Source organism: Oryx dammah, unplaced genomic scaffold (assembly GCF_014754425.2).
Source record: "Oryx dammah isolate SB20612 unplaced genomic scaffold, SCBI_Odam_1.1 HiC_scaffold_17, whole genome shotgun sequence".
NCBI classification, from domain to species: domain Eukaryota; kingdom Metazoa; phylum Chordata; class Mammalia; order Artiodactyla; family Bovidae; genus Oryx; species Oryx dammah.
The window spans coordinates 7,140,724-7,155,116 of record NW_024070201.1 but is presented as its reverse complement, the minus strand read 5'-3'; positions in this window follow the sequence as shown (position 1 = coordinate 7,155,116).

The following is a 14,393-nucleotide window of genomic DNA, read 5'->3' as shown; positions in this document are numbered from 1 at the left end:
GATCAGACACATCATGAAAAGCATATAGAGTGGTCAAATAATCCCAAATAATGTTTAAAATCATTGAAAGTGAAAAAGAAACTTCTGGTGGCTCAGTTGTGTCCAACTCTTTGTGATCCTATAGACTGTAGCCTGCCAGGATCCTCACTCTGTTGACTTCTCCAGGCAAGAATACTGCAGTGGGTTGCCACTCCCTTCTCCAGGGGATCTTCCCAACTCAGGGATCCAACTTTGGTGTCCCACACTGCAGGCAGCTTCTTTACCCTCTGGGTCACCAAAGCAGCCCCCAAATCATTGGTCATTAGTAAAATGCAAATTAAATCACAATCAAATATCACTATATACCTATAAATGGATGAAATATATAAAAAATACTATGTATATAAAAAGGAAAAACATATAGGAACTAGAATATTCATATATTCTGGTAGGAATGTAAAATGCTACAGCCACTCTGAAAACTGGAAATTTCTTGTAAGTTTATCATACTTTATTAAGTGACCTAGCAAACTGACTCCTAGAGAAAAGAAAACTTACATTCACACAAAAGTCTAAGCAAAAATGCTTACAGTAACATCATCAAAAGCTAGAAATAACCCAACTGTTCTTCCATAGGTGAACTGATAAAAAAAATTGTGGTTTTGACCATACAGTGGATGCTCAGCAAGAGAAAGGAAGGAGCTCCTGATCCATGCAACAGCATGGATGATCTTAAAAGCAGGCAAGTTAAGGAACTCAGATTCATATGTGACATGTTGTAAGATGTCATGCATATGACATTCTGAAAAAGATAAAAGAATTATGACAGAGAACAGAAAGTAGTTTTTAGCAATATGGTAACGGGTGAAGTTGACTGCAAGGCACAACATGAGATTTTTGTGATGAGGGAATTGTTTTGTTCCCTGGGGTGCATCTATGACTCAGTATATTTCTCAAAACCTACAGAAATGTACACTTGTACTGTATCTAAATTAAAGAAAGTGAAAGTGAAATTTGCTCAGTTGTGTCCAACTCTTTGCGACCCAATGGACTATACAGGGCCAGAATACTGACTTGGGTAGCGTTTCCCTTCTCCAGGGGATCTTCCCAACACAGGGATCAAACCCAGGTCTCCTGCATTGCAGTCAGATTCTTAACCAGCTGAACCACAAGGGAAGCCCGAGAATAATGTAGTGGGTAAATTAAAGATTGTTAATTTAGATTGTTAATATAGATTGTTATCTAAATCTTTTAAATTTAAAAACTATATACATAGTACTATCCTTCCTGAAGTGTGAACTTAGAAATTTTATAATAATCTATTGAGTATATACAATATTTTGTAATTTAAAACTCCTTTATGTTTCATAAAATCCTATAAATTTTATATCTCCATTTGTCATTATGAAAAAGACTAGGCAAATATTATATATTAACACATGTATGGAATCTAGGGAGATGGTGCTGATGATTCTATTTGCAGGGCAGCAAATTTGGTCAGGAAGTCCCCCTGGAGAAGGAAATGGCAACCCACTCCAGTATTCTTGCCTGGAGAATCCCATGGACAGAGGAGCCTGGCAGGCTACAGTCCATGGGGTTGCAAAGAGTCGGACACAACTGAGTGACTTCGCTTCGCTTAAAGGACACACGGACATGAAAGACAGACTTTTGGATACAGTGGGGGAAGGAGAGAGTGGGATGATTTGACAGAGTAGCATTGAAACATGTAATTACCATATGGAAAATGGATAGTTAGTGGGAATTTGCTGTTTGACCCAGGGAACCCAAAGCCAATACTCTGTGACAACCTACAGGGGTGGGATGGAGGTGGAGGTGGGAGGGAGGTCCAAGAGGGAGGGGGACCTACATATACCTATGGCTGATTCATGCTGATGTGTGACAGAAACCATCCCACTATTGTAAAGTAATTAACCTCCAATTGAAAACAAAATTTGAAAAAGATTAGAAAGCACACATTGACATAAAGATAAATGTTTAATAGCTATATACAGACAAGAATAAAAAAATAATGAGGTAAATTATATTACTAATGGACAATTCTCTGGGATATATATGTGAAATAGCAATCGCAAAAAGATGACTCTATTTATGAAGAAATTATAGTGAAAGTGAAGTTGCTCAGTCGTGTCCGACTGTTTGCGACCCTGTGGACTGTAGCCCACCAGGCTCCTCCGTCCATGGGGTTCTCCAGGCAAGAATACTGGAGTGGGTTGCCATTTCCTTCTCCATTTATATGTAATATATGCTTTGCTGATAGCTCAGTTGGTAAAGAATCCGCCTGCAATGCAGGAGACCCCAGTTCAATTCCTGGGTTGGTAAAATCCCTGGAGAAGGGATAGGATACCCACTCCAGTATTCTTGGGCTTCCCTTGTGGCTCAGCAGGTAAAGAATTCACTTGAAATGCAGGAGACCTGGGTTTGATCCAGGTTGGGAAGAACCGCTGGAGAAGGGAAAGGTTACCCATTCATTCTCTAGCCTGGAGAATTCTATGGGCTATATAGTCCATGGGGTCGCAAAGATTCGGACACAACTGAGCGACTTTCACTTTTTGTCTTCTTTAAAAAAGCCCAAGAACAATGCACACTAAATAATTTACAACAGTTCCCAAAAGGGAGGAAAAGATTTGAGCAGGCTTGGGTATAACTAAGTACAGCTCAGTCACTCAGTTGTGTCTGACTCTTTGCAACTTCGTGGACTGCAGCACGCCAGGCTTCCTGGTCCATCATCAACTCCTGGAGGTTGTTCAAACTCACGTCCATCCAGTCAGTGATGTCAACCAACCATCTCATCCTCTATCATCCCCTTCTCCTCCTGCTCTCAATGTTCCCCAGCATCAGGGTCTTTTCAAATGAGTCAGTTCTTCGAATCAGGTGGCCAAAGTATTGGAGATTCAGTTTCAGCATCAATCCTTCCAATGAACACCCAGGACTGATCTCTTTTAGGATAGACTGGTTGGATCTCCTTGCAGTCCAAGGGACTCTCAAAAGTCTTCTCCAACACCACAGTTCAAAAGCATCAATTCTTCAGTGCTCAGCTTTCTTTATAGTCCAACTCTCACATCCATACGTGACCACTGGAAAAACCGTAGCTTTGACTAGATGGACCTTTGCTGGCAAAGTACTGTCTCTGCTTTTTAATATACTGTCTAGGTTGGTTATACCTTTTCTTCAAAGGAGCAAGTGTCTTTTAGTTTCATGGCTGCGGTCACCATCTGCAGTGATTTTGGAGACCAAGAATATAAAGTTTGTCACTGTTTCCATTGTTTTCCAAGAATTTTCCATGAAGTGATGGGACTGGATGTCATGATCTTTGTTTTCTGAATGTTGAGTTTTTAGCCAATTTTTTCACTATCCTTTTCCACTTTCATAAAGAGGATCTTTAGTTCTTCTTTGCTTTCTGCAATAACAGTGGTGTCATCTACCTATCTGAGGTAATAGATATTTCTGGCAATCTCGATTCCAGCTTGTGCTTCATCCAGCCCTGCATTTCACACGATGTACTCTGCATGTAAGTTAAATAAACAGGGTGACAATACACAGCCTTAACATACTCCTTTTGTAATTTGGAACTAGTCCATTGCTCCATGTCTGGTTCTAGCTGTTGCTTCTTTACTTGCATACAGATTTCTCAGGAGTCTGTTAAACCCATCTCTTTAATAATTTTCCACAGTTTGTTGTGATCCACACAGTCAAAGGCTTTGGTGTAGTCAATAAAGCAGGTATAGATGTTTTTCTGGAACTCTCTTGCTTTTTCTGTGATCCAACAGAGGATGGCAATTTGATCATCTTGGGTTACTCTGCCTTTTCTAAATCCATCTTGAACATCTGGAAGTTCTCTGGTTGTGTACTGTTGAAGCATCACTTGGAAAATTTTGAACATTACTTTGCTAATGTGTGAGATGAGTGCAATTGTGCGGTAGTTTGAACTTTCTTTGGCATTGCCTTTCTTTGATATTGGAATGAAAACTCATCTTTTCCAATCCTGAGGCCACTGCTGAGTTTTCCAAATTTGCTAACATTCTGAGTGTAGCACTTCACAGCATCATCTTTTAGAATTTGAAATAGCTAACCATCACCTCCACTAGCTTTGTTCGTAGTGATGTTTCCTGAGGTCTTCTTGACTTTGCACTCCAGGATGTCTGGCTCTAGGTTAGTGATCACACCATTGTGGTCATGAAGATCTTTTCTGTATAGTTCTTCTCTGTATTATTGCCAGCTCTTCTTAAATTCTTCTGCTTCCGTTAGGTCCATAATGTTTGTGTCCTTTATTTTGCCCATCTTTGCATGAAATATTCCCTTGGTAACTCTAATTTTCTTGAAGAGATCTCTAGTCTTCCCTTCTAATGCTTAACTCTTTCTTTGCATTGATCACTGAGAAAAACTTTCTTATCTCTCCTTGCTATTCTTTGGATCTCTGCATTCAGATGGGTATGTCTTACCTTTTCTCCTTTGGTTTTTGCTTCTCTTCTTTTCTCAGCTATTTGTATGGCCTCCTCAGAGAACCATTTTGTCTTTTTGCATATGTTTTTTCTTGGGGATGGTCTTGATCACTGTCTCCTTTACAGCCAGGGTCCAGCCCCAGTGGATCCAGGGAATTCGAAGGTGGGGACAGCGTCAGCATCTTTGGAAAAATACATATTTAATTACAGATATATAGAGAGATTAGAAACGGATAGTGAGGTAGGAAGATTAGTGGAGAAAAAGAGGCTGAATAACTTGGATTATGTGGAATAGCATCCATGTTCCAGATGGGAATTCAGCCAGAAAAACAGGGAGAAGAAAGAAACGACATGGGGGAATCAGTCTTTCCAGAAACTGATCCGATTTCATTTTTGGGTTTGCTATATAGACCATGTGGTGGTGTCCATCTGTAAAGTCCTCTCGTGTTGTTCGAAGTGGTGTTTGCTATGACCAGTGAGTTCTCTTGGCAAAATTCTGTTAGCTTTTGCCCTGCTGTATTTTGTACTACAAGGCCAAATTTGCCTGTTCAGTTCAGTTCAGCTGCTCAGTCATGTCTGACCCTTTGCAACCCCATGGACTGTAGCATGCCAGATTCTCTGCCCATCACCAACTCCTGGAGCTTGCTCATACTCATATCCATTGAGTTGTTGATGCCATCCAACCATCTCATCCTCTGTCATCCTCTTCTCCTGCCTTCAATCTTGCCCAGCATCAAGGTCTTCTCCAGTGAGTCAGTTCTTCACATCAGGTGGCCAAGTATTGCAGTTTCAGCTTCAGCATCAGTTCTTCCAATGAATATTCAGGATTTATTTCCCTTCAGATTGACAAGTCGGATCTCCTTGCAGTCTAAAGGACTCTTGAGAATGTTCTCCAACACCACACTTCAAAAGCATCAATTCTTTGGTGCTCAGCTTTCTTTATAGCCCAACTCTCACATCCACACATGACTACTGGAAAAACCATACCTTTGACTAGATAGACCTTTGTTGGCAAAGTAATATCTCTGCTTTTTAATATGTTATCTAGATTGGTCATAGCGTTTATACCAAGGAGCTGGCATCTTTTGATTTTATGGCTTCAGTCACCATCTTCAGTGATTTTGGAGCCCCCCAAAATAAATCTCTCAGTGTTTCCATTGTTTCCCCATCTATTTGCCATGAAGTGATGGGACCGGATGCCATGACCCTAGTTTCTGAATGTTGAGTTTTAAGCCAGGTTATTCATTCTCCTCTTTCAACTTTCATCAAGAGGCTCTTTATTTCCTCTTCACTTTCTGCCATAACGTGGTGTTATCTGCATACCTGAGGTTATTGATATTTCTCCCAGTAATCTTGATTTCGGCTTGTGGTTCATTCAGCCTGGCGTTTTACATGATGTACTCTGCATGTAATTTTCAACAAGCAGAGTGACAATATACAGCCTTGATGTACTCCTTTCCCAATTTGGAATCAATCTGTTGTTCCATGTCCAGTTCTAACTGTTGATTCCTGACCTGCATACAGATTTCTCAGAAGGCAGGTAGGGTGATCTGCTATTCCTATCTCTTTAAGAATTTTCCAGAGTTTTTTGTGATGCACACAGTCAAAAGCTTTCGTGTAGTCAGTAAAGCCGAAGTAGATGTTTTCTGGAATTCTCACTTTTTCCATGATCCAATGGATGCCGGCAAATTGATCTCTGGTTCCTCTGCCTTTTCTAAATCCAGCTTGAACATCTGGAAGTTCACCGTTCATATACTGTTGAAGCCTGACTTGGAGAATTTTGAGCATTACTTTGCTAGTCTGTGAGATGAGTGCCTTTGTGCAGTAGTTTGAATTTTCTTTCTCATTGCCTTTCTTTGGGATTTGAATGGAAATTGACCTTTTCTAGTCCTGTGGCCTCTGCTGAGTTTTCCAAATTTGCCAACATATTGAGTGCAGCACTTTCACAGCATCATCTTAGGATCTGAAATAGCTAAACTGGAATTCCATCACCTTCACTAGTTTTGTTCATAGTGATGCTTCCTAAGGCCCACTTGACTTCACATTCCAGGATATCTGGCTCTAGGTGAGAGATCAAACCATCCTGGTTATATGAGTCATGAAGATATTTTTTGTATATTTCTTCTGTGGAGTAACTTTCTTCTTATTCCAGTTGTCTCTTGACTTCCTACTTTTGCATGCCAATCCTCTATGATGAAAAGAAAATCTTTTTTTTTTTTTTCCCTGTTAGTTCTAGACGGTCTTGTAGATTATCATAGAATGGTTCAACTTCAGCTTCTTTGGTGTTAGTCTTTGAGCCTAGACCTGTGCTACTGTAGTGTTGAATGGTTTGTCTTGGAAATGAGCAGAGATCATTTTGTCATTTTTGAGACTGCACCCAAGTACTTCAGTTTGAACTGTTTTGTTGACTATGAGGGATACTCCTTTTCTTCCAAAGATTCTTGCCCACAGTAGTAGATGACCATTATGGTCATCTGAATTAAGTTAATCCATTCTGGTCCATTTTAGTTTACTGATTCCTAAAATGTTGAAATCATTCTTGTCATCTCCTGTTTGAACACTTCCAATTTACCTTGATTCATGGATCCAAAATTACAGCAGCACATGTACTAAAAATAATTACAGAATCCTGACTCTTGAGAAATCTGTATGCAGGTCAAGAAGTAACAGTTAGAACTGGACATGGAACAACAGACTGGTTCCAAATAGGAAAAAGAGTACATCAAGGCTGTACATTGGCACCTTGCTTATTTAACTTATATGCAGACTACATCATGAGAAATGCTGGACTGGAAGAAACACAGGCTGGAATCAAGATTGCCAGGAGAAATATCAATAACCTCAGACATGCAGATGACACCACCCTTATGGCAGAAAGTGAAGAGGAGCTAAAATGCCTCTTGATGAAAGTGAAAGAGGAGAGTGAATAAGTTGGCCTAAAGCTCAACATTCAGAAGATGAAGATCATGGCATCTGGTCCCATCACTTCATGGGAAATAGATGGGGAAACAGTGGAAACAGTGTCAGACTTTATTTTTTTGGGCTCCAGAATCACTGCAGATGGTGATTGCAGCCATGAAATTAAATGACACTTACTCCTTGGAAGAAAAGTTATGACCAACCTAGATTGTATATTCAAAAGCAGAGACATTACTTTGCCAACAACCGTCCGTCTAGTCAAGGCTATGGTTTTTTCTGTGGTCATGTATGGATGTGAAAGTTGGACTGTGAAGAAGGCTGAGCACCGAAGAATTGAGGCTTTTGAACGGTGGTTTTGGAGAAAACTCTTGAGAGTCCCTTGGACTGCAAGGAGATCCAACCAGTCCATTCTGAAGGAGATCAGCCCTGGGATTTCTTTGGAAGGAATGATGCTAAAGCTGAAACTCCAGTACTTTGGCCACCTCATGCGAAGAGTTGACTCATTGGAAAAGACTGATGCTGGGAGAGATTGGGGGCAGGAGGAGAAGGGGACGATACAGAATGAGATGGCTAGATGGCATCACTGACTTGATGGACGTGAGTCTGGGTGAACTCTGGGAGTTGGTGATGGACAGGGAGACCTGGCGTGCTGCAATTCATGGGGTCGCAAAGAGTCGGACACGACTGAGCGACTGAACTGACTGACTGATGCAATATCATTCTTTACAGCATTTGACTTTACTTCCATCACCAGTCACATCCACAGCTGGGCATTGTTTTTCTTGGCTCCGTCTCTTCATTCTTTCTGGAGTTATTTTTCCATTCTTCTCCAGTAACATGTTGGACACCTACCAACCTGGGAAGTTCATCTTTCAGTGTCATATCTTTTTGCCTTTTCATACCATTCTTGAGGTTCTCAAGGCAAGAATTCTGGTTTGCCGTTTCCTTCTCCAGTGGACATTTTGTCAGAACTCTCCACCATGACCCGTTTGTCTTGGGTGGCCCTACACTGCATGGCTCATAGTTTCATTGAGTTAGACAAGGCTGTGATCCATGTGATCAGTTTGTTTAGTTTTCTGGGATTGTGGTTTTCAGTCTGTCTGTCCTCTGATGGACAAGGATAAGAGGCTTATGGAAGCTTCTTGATGAGAGAAACTGACTGTGGAGGAATCTGAGTCTTATTCTGATGGGCGGGCCATGCTCAATAAATCTTTAATCCAATTATCTGTTGGTGGACTGGGACTGTGCTCCTTACATGTTCTTTGCTCTGAGGACAAACTGTGGTAGGGGTAATAAAGGTAATGTTGATTTCCTGTACTTGAAATTATTTGTTTCATATATTTCCTATTTTTAACACAATCAGAATATATGTATTGCAGTATTTATTTGAGACATAAAAGAGAAATTGAATAAAAGAAATTAATAGAAAATCTTAGGCTAATGAAGAATGCTTTCTACAATTTTTATTACACTGTCAGGATGTGGGAGAGAAAAAAAATGGAACTCAATACTGCTGCATCAAATAAAGATTACAAGAAATAGCCACTTACTAATAACAAAGGGAAGTTGCCTCCTCTCACTAGATGTCTGAGGCCTTTGGGCCCTATGTTCTCCTCTTGCCTCTGAACTGCCCTGACCTTTGGTTGTTTGAGCATCTCTGTGAGTCAGATTTTAATGATGGAGGAATTTATTTTTTGCCAGAGAGCAGATTCTCCAAGATAATTCTAGTTATTTGAAGATAGATTGTTGGGAATAGTCTTTCAAAACAAAGTGGCCACAGGACTGGAAAAGGTCAGTTTTCATTCCAGTTCCAAAGAAAGGCAATGCAAAAGAATGTTCAAACTACTGCACAATTGCACTCATCTCATATGCTAGTAAAGTAATGCTCAAAATTCTCCAAGCCAGGTTTCAGCAATACGTGAACCGTGAACTCCCTGACGTTCAAGTTGGTTTTAGAAAAGGCAGAGGAACCAGAGATCAAATTGCCAACATCTGCTGGATCATGGAAAAAGCAAGAGAGTTCCAGAAAAACATCTATTTCTGCTTTATTGACTATGCCAAAGCCTTTGACTGTGTGGATCACAATAAACTGTGGAAAATTCTGAAAGAGATGGGAATACCAGACCACCTGACCTGCCTCTTAAGAAATCTATATGCAGGTCAGGAAGCAACAGTTCAAACTGGACATGGAACAACAGACTGGTTCCAAATAGGAAAAGGAGTATGTCAAGTCTGTATATTGTCACCCTGCTTATTTAACTTATATGCAGACTACATCATGAGAAATGCTGGACTGGAAGAAACACAAGCTGGAATCAAGATTGCCAGGAGAAATATCAATAACCTCAGACATGCAGATGACACCACCCTTATGGCAGAAAGTGAAGAGGAGCTAAAGAGACTCTTGATGAAAGTGAAAGAGGAGAGTGAAAAAGTTGGCTTAAAGCTCAACATTCAGAAAACGAAGATCATGGCATCTGGTCCCATCACTTCATGGGAAATAGATGGGGAAACAGTGGAAACAGTGTCAGACTTTATTTTTTGGGGGCTCCAGAATCACTGCAGATGGTGATTGTAGCCATGAAATTAAAAGATGCTTACTCCTTGGAAGAAAAGTTATGACCAACCTAGATTGTATATTCAAAAGCAGAGACATTACTTTGCCAACTAAGGTCCGTCTAGTCAAGGCTATGGTTTTTTCTGTGGTCATGTATGGATGTGAAAGTTGGACTGTGAAGAAGTCTGAGGACTAAAGAATTGAGGCTTTTGAACGGTGGTGTTGGAGAAGACTCTTGAGCGTCCTTTGGAATGCAAGGAGATCCAACCAGTCCATTCTGAAGGAGATCAACCCTGGGATTTCTTTGGAAGGACTGATGCTAAAGCTGAAACTCCAGTACTTTGGTCACCTCATGAGAAGAGTTGACTCATTGGAAAAAACTCTGATGCTGGGAGAGATTAGGAGCAGGAGGAGAAGGGGACGACTGACGATGAGATGGCTGGATGGCATCACGGACTCAATGGACATGAGTCTGAATGAACTCCGGGAGATGGTAATGAACAGGGAGGTCTGGCGTGCTGCGATTCATGGGGTCACAAAGAGTCTGACACGACTGAGCGACTGAACTGAACTGAACTGAAGGAGTTTTGGTTAGAAAAGTATCTAGGGAGAAAAATCAGAATAAATGTATATTTATTATTTATTACATATTCAGCAAAGTTTCAGGGTATGTAATTTTAGAAGACATATTTTTCATGAGTTGACCAGCTTGTGAACTCTCATAATAGGGTAATCAACTACCCTATTTTACCTGAGACTTAGGAATATCCCAGGATACAGGACTTTTGGTGAAAAATAAGAAGTTCCCAGTAAATTGGGAAAAGTTGCCTATCACACAGGGAAAGGCTAAGATTAAGTGATTCAAAAATTAATTCAGTAAGTACTTTCAATAAATTATTTCACACTAGGGATTATAACATAGAACAAAATATACACATATACAGTTTCAGTTGAGCTATTTCAAATCCTGGCAGATGATGCTGTGAAAGTGCTGCCCTCAATATGCCAGCAAATTTGGAAAACTCAGCAGTGGCCACAGGACTGGAAAAGGTCAGCTTTCATTCCAATCCCAAAGAAAGGCAATGCTAAAAAATGCTCAAACTACTGTAAAATCATTCTCATCTCACATACTGGTAAAGTAATGCTCAAAATTCTCCAAGCCAGGCTTCAACAGTATGTGAATCATGAACTTCCAGATGTTCAAGATGGATTTAGAAAAGGCAGAGGAACCAGAGATCAAATTGCCAACATCTGCTGGATCATCAAAAAAAGCAAGAGAGTGCCAGAAAAACATCTACTTCTGCTTTATTGACTACCCCAAAGCCTGACTGTGTGGACCACAACAAACTTTGGAAAATTCTTAAAGAGAAGGGACTACCAGACCACTTGACCCCCCTCTTGAGAAATCTGTATGCAGGTCAGGAAGCAATAGTTAGAACTGGACATGAATCAAAAGACTGGTTCCAAATTGGGAAAGGAGTATGTTAAGGCTGTATATTGTCACCCTGCTTATTTAATGTATATGCAGACTACATCATGAGAAATGGTGGGCTTGGGGAAGCACAAGCTGGCATCAAGATTGCCAGGAAAAATATCAATAACCTCAGATATGCAGATGACACCACCCTTATGGCAGAGAGTGAAGAACAAGAGAGCCTCTTGATGAAAGTGAAAGAAGACTGATAAAGTTGGCTTAAAGCCCAACATTCAGAAAACTAAGATCATTGCATCTGGTTCCATCACTTCATGGCAAATAGATGGAGAAGCAGTGGAAACAGTGGCAGACTTAATTTTTTTCAGCTCCAAAATCACTGCAGATAGTGACTAGAGCCATGAAATGAAAAGATGCTTCCTCCTTGGAAGAAAAGTTATGACCAACCTAGATACCATATTAAAAAGCAGAGACATTACTTTGCCAACAAAGGTCCATCTAGTCAAGGCTATGGTTTTTCCAGTGGTCATGTATGGATGTGAGAGTTGGACTATAAAGAAAGCTGAGTGCTGCAGAATTGATGCTTTTGAACTGTGGTGTTGGAGAAGACTCTTGAGAACCCCTTGGACTGCATGAAGATCCAACCAGTCAATCCAAAAAGAAATCAGTCTTGAATACTCATTGAAAGGATTGATGCTGAAACTGAAACTCCAATACTCTGACCACCTGATGCGAAGAACTTACTCGTTAGAAAAGACCCTGATGCTGGGAAAAATTGAAGGTAAGAGAAGAAGGGGACAACTACGGATGACATGGTCAGATGATGTCACTGACTCAATGGACATGAGTTTGAGTCAATTCTGGGAGTTGGTGATAGACAGGGAGGCCTGGTGTGCTGTATTCCGTGGGGCCACAAATAGTCGGACAAGACTGAACGACTGAACTGAGCTAACACGGTTCCTGCCTTCGTAGCATTTAAAGTCTTTACTTGAAAGAATAAAAGTATTACCGATAATGCCACACTGGTCACTCAAAGAGAGAGATTTACAATATCTGTGAAAGATTTTTGTGGAAGAGAAAAATTGAGCAGATTCTGAGATTTTTCACGAGCTCAGTTTCTTACATATAGTGGATCCTCAACAGATGTTTGTTGAAATAAACTAACATGTATCTTGGAGCAAACTTTTCATTCACTGATGGAAACTAAAGAGTAGCAAAAAGGCAAGACTTGTGGATTGGAGTCTGGCTTCTGTTTTGGGCAGACAACTCAAATGTTACTGTAGTTACATGCTCATTCCCTGAAGTCCTGTCCAGTGACTCTCCAACTCCGGAAACAGAATTTTATTTGTTCTTTTACTTAGAGATATAGCATTCTGGGTAACTGATTCAAAATATTTTACATTTTGCTATATAGCTATTAGGTAGATTGAATATTCAAGCACAATAAGCATGGCTATCTCTTTCTGAAATGAAAGCAGCTGTGTAAGCTGATTAACAACCAGAACGTTTTCAGGAAAATGGAGAATGATATCTTGGGGCCCTTAGTGGATAGTTTTCATCAAGTTGTGGTAGTTTCATGATTCACTTTTTGTTCTGTGTGCCAAAACTGCCAAGTGGACAGCATGCTTATGTCACTGGTCAGGATAAGCATTGTGATGCAATGTTTGAAACACAATGCTGAGACTTGGACATGGCCTGAATGACAACTAAGCTTTTATATCAACTGGCTGTGTGACTTGAAAGAAGTCACTTAACTTTTCTGGCCATAGTTTCTTTATTTCTAAGATGCAAAGTTGAACAAAACCATTTATAAGGACACTTCTGGCAATAATAATCTGGATTTTCACTCTTTTTTTATGGGGGGCACATACTTACCATCACTTCATCATTAAAATACCATGTGTTCTCAAATTTAATATACTTTATGACATGTCACAACATAATTTATGCTAATATACTTTACAATAGGGCTTCAGTGGTGGTTCAGTGAAAAAGAATCCTTCTGCCAGTGCAGGAGACACAGGTTCAATCCCTGGGTTGGAAAGAGCCACTGGAGAAGGAAATAGCAACCCACTCCAGTATTCTTGCCTGGAAAACCCATGGCAAGAGCAGCCTGGTGGACTATATATAGCCCATGAGGTCACAAAAGAGACACAACTTAGCGACTAAACAACACTTTGTGATAGTGAATTCTTAATGGCATGTTTGGAAATATTTTAATCTCATCAGTCAGGTGCCTCGCCTTAGACTGTAGGCAGTGGAGCAGGAAAAGCATAATGAAGATGAGAATGTTGATCCCAAAAGGCAATTGTTAGGAAGCTACGTAAACTGATTTCAGAGTAGTACATTGGTGGGAATGAACGACAAAGATCTATCTCACATATTTGCCATTGGTTAAAGTTCTGTTCTACAGGGCATAGAGCCCCTTGTTTTTCTGTTATTATGTGTGTGATCCTACTGCACCACACTCCATGGAGGAAATGAGAGTTACATTGCACCTGCACCAGCATGAGGAATGGTGATTGGAGGTTGCCTTGGAACCTATTAAGAGCTGGTCACTAACTGCAGCTGGACCAAAGGACAGGACAGGAGAGGACTAGAGGGACCAAAGTGATACTTAACAGGTTGCTGATTTATCTTTTTTTCTGGGAGCTAGATGAGATGTTCATTTTAATCTTCAGAGGGAAGCCCTTCCCAGCATTATGAGATGGAATGAAGTAATCAAATCTATCCATTAGACTCATATATGAAAATTCACCACCTCAGAATCAGAGAGATCTGAATTTGATCTATATTTCATTAGTTACTATCTTTTGGGCCATGGACAAGTCACTTAGATCTATACAAATGTTATGGAAAGGTAGAGGAGAAACCTTTGGACTTGTGTAACTAGCTCCTTCCTCTGACAAACTAAAATGTAAACTGTAAATTCCTAATTCCATAAAAGATGTGTGTGTGTGGGGGGGGGGTTGATTTGTGCCAGTATTGAGTATACATAAGAAATAAAGTTAAAGTCATGTAGACTGCTAAGCTAATCTACATGGTG